The sequence below is a fragment of the Dioscorea cayenensis genome, chromosome 15 (assembly GCF_009730915.1).
Source record: "Dioscorea cayenensis subsp. rotundata cultivar TDr96_F1 chromosome 15, TDr96_F1_v2_PseudoChromosome.rev07_lg8_w22 25.fasta, whole genome shotgun sequence".
Classification (NCBI taxonomy): domain Eukaryota; kingdom Viridiplantae; phylum Streptophyta; class Magnoliopsida; order Dioscoreales; family Dioscoreaceae; genus Dioscorea; species Dioscorea cayenensis.
In genome coordinates this window covers 11,870,308-11,879,997 of record NC_052485.1, presented here as the reverse complement: position 1 = coordinate 11,879,997, position 9,690 = coordinate 11,870,308, and the positions used below count along the sequence as shown (strand labels likewise).

At 43.3% G+C, this 9,690-nt stretch overlaps 2 non-coding genes across 2 annotated transcripts; both read left to right on the top strand.

Moving 5' to 3' along the window:
• Positions 1-1,907: 1,907 nt before the first annotated feature.
• LOC120278307 lies at positions 1,908-2,014 on the top strand. Its single transcript, XR_005541644.1, has one exon. It is a non-coding gene; the product is annotated as a small nucleolar RNA R71 (small nucleolar RNA).
• Positions 2,015-4,645: 2,631 nt separating this feature from the next.
• On the top strand, positions 4,646-4,752 carry LOC120278332. Its single transcript, XR_005541668.1, has one exon. It is a non-coding gene; the product is annotated as a small nucleolar RNA R71 (small nucleolar RNA).
• Positions 4,753-9,690: the final 4,938 nt, after the last annotated feature.

Below are 9,690 nucleotides of genomic sequence, written 5' to 3'. Positions count from 1 at the left end.
GTTTCCCTCTTACCCATGGCTTGAAAGCATGATGAGCAAAATCTCTTGAGGGTAGAGGGTGTACTCTCGGGCTTCGGACCACCTAGCAATGGTTCGTCCAACTTCCTTGGCTCATGTACGTCTCCAACAATCTTGGAGCGTTTTTGGTTTCGTCTTCGAGCCCTCTTCATTTTTTGGAGCACCGTCTTCAAGATCCCCGGGGTAGATGTTTCTTCTCCAATTGAACCAAGCATCATTACTTCTTCATTGCTCTCCTCTTGGTCGAACAAACCTTCATATGGATCCGGGTTGAACATTTCCTGCACATATTCATCAATAAGCTCATTAGTAGTGTCTAGAAAGTATAAAGTGTCATCGAAATCAAGAGAATGCCGCATGGCTTCAGTAAGGCGGTATGTGAGCTTGTCATCTCCAACTCTCAATGTGAGCTCTCCGCCGTCCATGTCAATCAATGCTTTGGAAGTCGTAAGAACAGTCTCCCAAGTATCAAGGGTACATCCGCATCCTCATCGACATCTAGCACTACAAAGTCAACCGGAAAAATGTACTTGTACACCTTGACAAGCACATCTTCAATGATGCCTCTCGGATGTCGTACCGTTCGGTCCGCCAATTGTAAAGTCATCCGAGTAGGCCTAGGCTCTCCTAAGCCTAGCTTTTGGAAGAAAGTATATGGCATGACGTTGATACTTGCCCCTGAATCCGCCAATGTCATTTCCTCACCTAAGTTGCTGATGTTACACGGAATAATGAAGCTTCCCGGGTCTTTCTTCTTGTTCGACATGTTCTTTTGCAACACCACCGAGCATAAAGCATCTAGCACCACTGAAGCACTCTCCTCCAATTTCCTCTTGTTGGTCAATAGGTCTTTCAGGAACTTCGCGTACTTAGGCATTTAAGCCAATACCTCTACAAAAGGAATATTGATGTGGAGTTGCTTGAACAGACTCAGGAACTTCTTATACTATTCATCCCCTTGGTCATTCTTCAATCTAGAGGGATAAGGGATTCTTGGCTTGAATGGTGGGGGTGCCACCTCTTTCTCTTTGTTTACTCCCTTCTCAACCTCTACAACCTCGGGTGCGTGTTCTTTCGGCTTTTCACTCGGAAGCCTCCCTTCAACCTCACGACCACTTCTCAAAGTGATCGGCTTCACATGTTCTCTAGGATTGGTTTCCGTGTTGCTTGGTAAACTTCCATGTGGCCTTTCGGAGAGAGACTTCGCAATTTGCCCCACCTGATTTTCAAGGTTGTGCAAGGAGGCGGTGTGATTGAGAAGTGTAGCCTCGACTGATTGAAACCTTGTATTTGCCGATTGAACAAATCTAGCCAAGTGCTTCTCCAAATCCGTCATTCAGGTTTCCAAGCCTGAAATTCTGTTTTCCACTTGAGGCGCTTGTTGCTGTTGTTGGAAACCCGATGGCCCCATGGTCTTCTGTGGTCCTTGATTAGTCCATGAAAAATTGGGATGATTCTTCCAACCTGAATTGTAGGTGTTGCTGTATGGATTCCCTTGAGGTCTCATGTCATTACCTACAAAGTCAACGTTCTCAACTGAAGAAACATCACCAATGACGATTGGGCAATCGGAGGGAGCATGTCCTCCACCACAACCGGTGCAATTGGTCATGGCCGCAACTCTATTCGAAGCTATAAGATCTAGCTTCTTACTCAAACTCTCCACTTGGGCCGCCAATGAAGTTACCGCATCAATTTCATGGAGACCGGCCACTTTTTTCTTCTCCCTAGCGTTCCACTGGTAGCTATTTAACCCTATTTCCTCAATCAATTGACGAGCCTCATCGGGGGTCTTGCTACCTAAGGTACCTCCTGCCGCCGCATCCAAGAGTTGCCTTGTACTCGGGTTCAAACCATTGTAGAAGGTTTGAACAATCATCCACTCCGGGAATCCGTGTTGCAGACACTTTCGCAGGAGTTCCTTGAACCTTTCCCATTTCTCAAATAGAGACTCCAATTCCAACTGCACAAAGGATGAGATCTCATTCCTAAGCTTTGCTGATTTTCCGGGAGGGAAATAACGGGCTAGAAAAGCTTCTACCATCTCCTCCCATGTAGTGATTGATGCTATAGGTAATGAGTGTAGCCACTGCTTTGCTCTCCCCTTTAAGGAAAATGGGAAGGCTCTCAATTTGATGCCATCATCCGTCACACCATTTATCTTCAGCATGTCACACACCTCAAGGAAGCTCTCTATGTGACTGTTTGGATCCTCATCGGCCAAACCGTTGAATTGTGCAGACTGCTGCAGCATATGGATGAATGCCGGCTTTAGCTCGAAGTTCTGAGCTGTAATTGGGGGACGCACAATACTCGATTGTGTCCCCAACACTGAAGGTCTGGCATAATTGGATAGTGTTCGTTGTTGCTCATTTTGTTGTGCCATGTTTTCAGATCCTTCTACTTCCAAATCAGCTGGATTATGCTGTTCTTGCACAGGTTCTTCCCTTTTCTTCTAAGTGTACGTTCAAGCTCAGGGTCTCCTTCAATCAATATTGATGGATTCCCTCGGGTCATAACCTGGAGTTGCACCAAAAAGAAAGAAAAAGACAATCAGAACGATGATAGAATAAGAAGATATGAATTAGAATGTGTGGTGAAATAGCTAAGAAAACAAAGTGCAAAGTATCTCTAAATGCCTAGCTCCCAGGCAACGGCGCCAAAAACATGACAAGATCCCCTTGCGTATATCCCGTAAGTGCATGGGTTTGTCGAAGTAATAATCCCGGGTGAGCGGGTATCGAATCCACAGGGAGTAGGGAGTAAAAACACTTAATTCGATTCTTATCTATGTGGAATATCAACAATGATAAGTGTGACAATGATTCAATTCTCAACAATTAAAAGCAACAAGTAAGAGAGCAAAAGTAAGGAGGAGGTAAGGCAATCGATAAAGATGGGGTACTCGGATGATGCTTCACCTAGGATAATCGCTTCAAGTACAGGAACTCTCTATTATGCTTCCTAATCAATGCAATGTTGAGTCGTGGAAATCCTTACATACATAGTCCCAAATTTAAGGTCAACTATGCCTAACTCTATTCATGTCCCGGAGGAGAGATTAAATAACCTCTCAACCTCGCACTCGAATAAAGTTGCAATGAGCTCTAGGGATTCCAGGTGATAAATCTCTTCCTAATTATAGACCTAACCCTTTGGTCCAGGAGGAAGGTCCCTAACCACAATTAAGCCCTAGAAACTAAGATCCCCTCAATGCTTCACTCCGTTGCACGCGCAACTAAGCCCCAGCGGAGATTCATCCCTTAGACCATTCACTCTATTATGGCCGCAAAGAACTCAAAGAACGGAGGTAGAATCTATCACGTCGGAGGGGAAAGGGGATGCTCCTGTACCTCTCGACTCACCCTCTCAACCCTCTCCAACCTAGCTTTGTCTAACTCTCGTGGTGTGTCACTCACTCACAAGGTTACCAACAAGAACTCTCAACCCCAGTGTCACTGTAGGGAAAATGTTCATACAATCAAGCATTCAAGGTTGGAACTCACAATAAACATAAATTTATTGAAAGCATAATAATGAAGTTCAAAGAAACGAATACATCCTAGGGTTCACAATCACCCAAGTACCCACTAGGGGTTTAGCTCTCCATAAAGCTAAGTACAATCAAAGAAATCGAATGTAAAAGCAATGAATCCACAAAGAAACCCCCTCGATGGTCGTGTCGATAGCTCTCCATAGTCCTCTACTCGTCGCAAGGGATCCTTTGTCCGGCCTAGGATACACCTCGCCGGATCGATGCCGACGAAAGCTCTCCCAATAACCTTCTTCCAAATGACGTGTGATGTCGGAGCCATAGAACCTCTCCAAAAACCTAGCCAATACCCCTCAAAACCCTAGCCGAAGCCCTCTCGCAAGTTGGGAAAAAGATGGAGAAAAGAATACCAAAATCGGGGCTGAATCGGCTTTAAATAGGGCTGGAATCGGGCGACTCCACGGGCGTGGACGGTACATGCGCCCGTGCGGAATTTCCACACGGCCGTGGATAATTTCCACACGCCCGTGTGGATTCTCTGTTTCTCTTACTTCTCGGCTGGCTGTGAACAGTGCTGCTACAGTACATGCTGCAGTGATACTACAGTGCTCTGCTACAATCTTCGACCTGAATAACTTCCCAATTTCATATTTTCAACGGGATAACGCAAACGGGCACACGTTTACGTCGTGAATTACTTGCTTCTTCAATGATATACATGTTGGTGGAGCTCTCGTTCTTATGTGCATAAATCAGAATGCTCGAATGTGACTGCCTTTGTTCCCCTCTAGATCGATGTGCTCACTCGAATGCTAGGAGGTTGGCACACACTCTAGTATCTCACACCTGACCTATGTCTTCGCATTTGAAACTTAGCAAGATTTCCTCCAAAATAGGTGCATTATGATCCACATTGGCCTATTTCCTTCATACTCGGCCTCATAACCCTACCTGCATAAAAGTAAAATAAAAAAACACATATTAGTGTAAAAACCTGAGAAAAGTAATGCTCAACATAAGGAATGAACACTTCGCATTCATATCACACAAGCACTTATCACTGCAACATCAAGTAATTGTCTTGTGCTCAGATTTAACCTATTATAGAAAGTCTGAATGATCATCCACTCGGGGAACCCATGTTGACGACATTTCTGCAGGAGCTCATTGAACCTATCCCATGTCTCAATTAGAGACTCCAATTCCATTTGCACAAAAGATGATATTTCATTCTTAAGTTCACAAAATTTCTGGGATTGAAATATCAGGCAAGAAAGGCTTCTACCATCTCTTCCCATGTATTGATCGATGTCTAGGTAATCAATGTAGCCATTGCTTCACTCTTCCTTTCAAGGAAAATGGGAAGGCCCTCAACTTAATAGCATCATCTGTAACACCATTGATCTTGAGCATGTGGCACATTTCCAAGAGGTTCTCTATATGATTATTTGGATCCTCATCGACCAAACCATTAAACAGTGCTGACTTTTGTAACATTTGGATGAATGCTGGCTTGAGCTCAAAATTTTGAGCTGTAATCGGTAGCAGCACAATGCTAGATTGCGTGCCCCAAACTGAGCGTCTGGCATAATCAGACAGTGTCCTCTGTTGTTCATTCTACTCTGCCATATTATCTAACCCTTCATCTTCTATCTCAACTTGATTAGACTGTTCTTGCATAAGCTCTTTACCCCTTCTACGAAGTGTTCATTCAAGTTTAGGATCACCTTCAACCAATGTCGAAGGGTTTTCTCGGGTTATAACTTGGAGCTACAACCAAAGATACAAAAACAAATCAGAACGATGGAAGAATAAGAAGATATGAAATAGAACAAATGATGAATAGCTAAAATAGCAAAGTGCAAAGTGTTTCTAAATGCCTATTCCGCGGTAACGGTGAAAAAAACTTGACAACACCCTTTTGCGTGTGCACCGCAAGTGCACAGGTTTGTCAAAGTAATAATACCCTGGTGAGTGGGTAGTTGAATCCACAGGAAATAGTGATTAGAAACACAAAGATTGAAATTTAACTAGGGTAAAGATGAATTGATAGTGATGTGAAAACAAATCAATGTAAATAGAAATAAGCAAAGAAGAAGGAGGCGCAAATAAAAGATTGGAGAACTATAAATGGGGTACCCGGACATTGCTCACCCTAGGACTATTGTTTTAAGTGCAAGACCAATCATTATGCTTCTTAACTAATGTATAATGAGTCATGGAGATCCTTAAACACATGATCCCAAAACTTAAGGTCGACCGTGACTAACCCTACACTAGCCTCAGTGGAGAAATCTCTCAGTCTCGACACCTCATGCTGTGTTAGGTTGCTATAGGCTCTAGAGATTCCAAGTGATAAACCCTATTCCCTAAAATAGATCTAACCCTTTGGTCAAGGCGAAAGACCCCTAGTCACAATTAAGCTTGAGATACTAATGATTACTTTAACGCTTCACTCCATTGCTTGTGCAACTAGGCCCCAGCGGAGTTTGTCTCTTAGCACTTTACTCTATTGTGACCGCAAAGAACTCTTGGAATATGGAGATAGTATTAATCACACTAGAGGGGAAAGGGGACGCTCCACTACCTCTCGACTCACCCTCTCAACCCTTTCTAATCTAGCATTGTCTAACCCTTATAGTGTGTCACTCACCCATAAGGATTACAACAATAGATTATCAACCCTAGTGTCACTCGAAGGGAAAATCAACTCAACAAGCATTCAAGATTGGAACTCAATTAAAACATCAATTAAAGAAAGCATAATAAAAGGTCAAAGAAACAGCATCATATTAGGGTTTACAAGTCCAAGTACCCACTAGGGGTTTAGCTATCCACGGAGCAAAATACAATCAATAATGAAATCAAAAGTAAAAAGATGCAATCTATGAATAAAACCCCCTTGTTGTTCGTGTCGATGGTCATGTGGAGTGGCCGTGTCTTCTCTAAAAGTTCCTTCATCAAGCCTAGGGCACACCTCACCTGATCAGTGCCGATGAAAGCTCCCCCAATAACTCTCTTTCGAAAGAAACATGATATCGAAGGCCGTAAACCCCTCCAAAAGCCTAGCCAAAGCCTCTACAAACTCTAGCCACGGGCGCCTCCAAATGTGATGAAAAGATAGCAAAAAGATGGAAAAAGGATCCTTAAATCGGGCTGAAATCGCCACTTAAACAGGGCTGGAATCGAGCATCCACATAGACGTGTGGAATTTTCACACGCCAGTGTGAGTCTCCAAGAAATCGATTTTCTGCGACCTGTGAACAATAACTACTGCAGTAATTTGCTGCAATACCCTGCTACAATACTCCATCAAAAATACTTCCGAATCCACACTTTTCATCGAGGCAACATAAACAGGCACACGTCTACGCTGTAGATTGTGTTGCATCTTCAAATAAAAGCACATTTGACAACAATCTTGCTAGCTTTAAACAAGTCAGAACACATAAGTGTGACTGCCCTTGTGCCCCCTCCAATTTGCATATTTCTTTGAACACAATGGATGTTGGCACACACTCATATGTCTTTGAGCACAACTTGTGTTTTCACGTTTGTTCACTCTAAGATTTCATCAACTAAGTGCACTCACAATCTACTTTTGGCTTCTTTCTTCTATATTTGTCTCCACAACCCTACATACACAAAAGAACACAAATACACATATAATAGCAATAAAATCTAAGAAAAGTAATGCTTATCGTAAGAAAAGAATACTTCATATTACTAATACACAAGCACTTATCATGGAGCACACACGGGCATGTGAATATCACATTGACCGAGTCCATGACTAGTCCTCAAATTCCATACTCACAAGACTATCTGCACGTATACACAAGGAGGTTTAGTAAAGCTCAACAAAAACAAAACAAAGTAAAACTCGAGTCTGTAAAGATATGAAAATGAAATATAACTCGAGACAATGAAAATAAAAGATAAACTCAGAAGGAGGATCCATTCTGAGTGATACAAGTCCAAAATATAATGCAGAAATAAAAATACAAAAACAAATGAAGAAACTAAAGTAGGGCGCCTCAAGCGTCAATGTTTGTTGCTATCTGCTTTGTAACTACTGCTGGAGAAGATACATACTCTGGAGGCTCAGTCGGCACTGCTGAAACTGGTGATGGTGATGTTGGTGATGCCTGAGGGGTGCAGGGTCTCATCACGAATGGAGAAGTCGCGTCTCGCTCTAGTAACTGTTGTAGAATGTCCAGACGTGCCATAACCTCCTTGTGGTTCGCAGCCTGTGTCGCGTGAACCTCAGCCAAGTCTACCTATAACACCCCCACAACACTCTCGAGCCTCTGAAAATGATCATGGGTTTGAGTCAGAGAAAACATCCAGACTGGTGGTGGCTTCTATGCTGTGGGTGGTGCCTATGTCTCCGTCTGCTTATCCTGTGGCTCAGGAACAGTCTGAGATTCCTCAGCGGCATCACCTCCTCCCTCAGCTATCTCTAGAACTAGTACATACACTCTCGGCAAATACCTGGGCACCATCCCCATCAATCTCATCATCTCAATACCCAGGAGAGCAGATACGATCTTCTTCTCGGTCCCTCTGATCGTGTCCAAGAAATCTATCTCGATGATGAGTTTAGTGATGTAAGGGTTAGAGAAAAGGATGCCGATCCTGGCATACTATCCCTGATGCTATAAGTACTCTGCCAGGATGTGTCTAAGGAGGATCAATGTGCTTTGTACCATAGAATATAAATATAACAGCTCCTGTCGGTTGAGTACACCGGTGTGATAGCCACGACTGTTTACTAATCTGCTCAGAACGGTGTGAATATATCTGTAGCTCAACCAGGAAAGACACGTGGCCTTCGACACCCCCGGCTCATATTGACCCTGGCCACACAACATCCTGTAAGCACACTGTGGTGTTAGACTACCGGGGTAATCAGTCGGCAACTGCTCATAGTCTTTTGTACTAACAAACGCCTTATCATACAGACCCATGCGAGCTAAAAATTGAGTGATGCTCATACTGTGATACTGTCCAAAGGCTTTGAACTGGATTGCGTCAATGCTATCAAAGCTGGAGTACGAGCGGTCAAACTCAAAAGAAGCTAACATCTCCAATGTCAGCATACGAATAGCAGGATCATGAATGGACAACAATCTGTACCAACTGGCTACGACGAGGAGCTCCTCAACCTCATCTGCCATATCATCAGCTAACTGAACCTCCCTAAGCGCAGTTATGTCCGGGAATCGTGTCTGACTGAACTTGAGCTTCGAAAGACGCTCAAACAGAGCCTGGTGCTTGGGAATGGCGAACTCCATGTAATTCAGCTTAGGGGAATGCTATCTAGGACACTTGCTGGCTTGTTTCTTCGTCCTAGGGGCCATGTCCATAAGAATTGAAAAACAAATTGATCAAATACACTCACAGAATAATATTGTAGAAATCCACACGGTCGTGTGGAAATTCCACACGCCATGTGCATCCACGGGGCATGAAAGCCGCATGGCCGCCATGCAAAAATCGCAAAAATACATAAAAAAAAAAAATTTCACTTTAAAATCGCTCTCATGCATGCACCAACCAATTAATCATGAAACTAAGCAGCAAACACCAATTTAACCGAAATAAATCAAGATTTGGTAAAGAGAAAGAGAGACAGGGCTTAACGATGAGATGAACCTCAAAAACCTTGAATACAGCAAAAAAACACCCCTAGATCTCTATAAATGGATGGTGATGGGTCGGGAGAGTGAGTAGAGTGTCGATTGAGTGTTTGGGAGTTAAAAGAATGAAGGGCCATGAGTGATTTATAAAGAAAAGTCACACCTCTTCATTGTCTGCAAATCTACATGGGCGTGTGGAAATTACCCATACCCGTGTGACTCCACTGGAGGGCTTACAGGGACAAACACACGCCCCTGTGTGCTCTCGGGATGGCCTCTAAATACATCCACACGGGCGTGTGGAAATTCCCCACTCCCGTGTGCCCGACCCACATAAAAAATTGAGCAAGAGAAGTAGAGATGTTGTTAATTAAAAACAATAGGTATGATACTAGAAAAAAGGTGGATGGGTGATGAGTGCAATTCATATCATGTTTTCGTAGCCTCAATTCATACTTTTGCTTGTCTTTTAGCACTTCTTTGTATATATTCGGTGCTATTCAGGGTATGTTTGTTAATGATGAAGGAATTACGGAG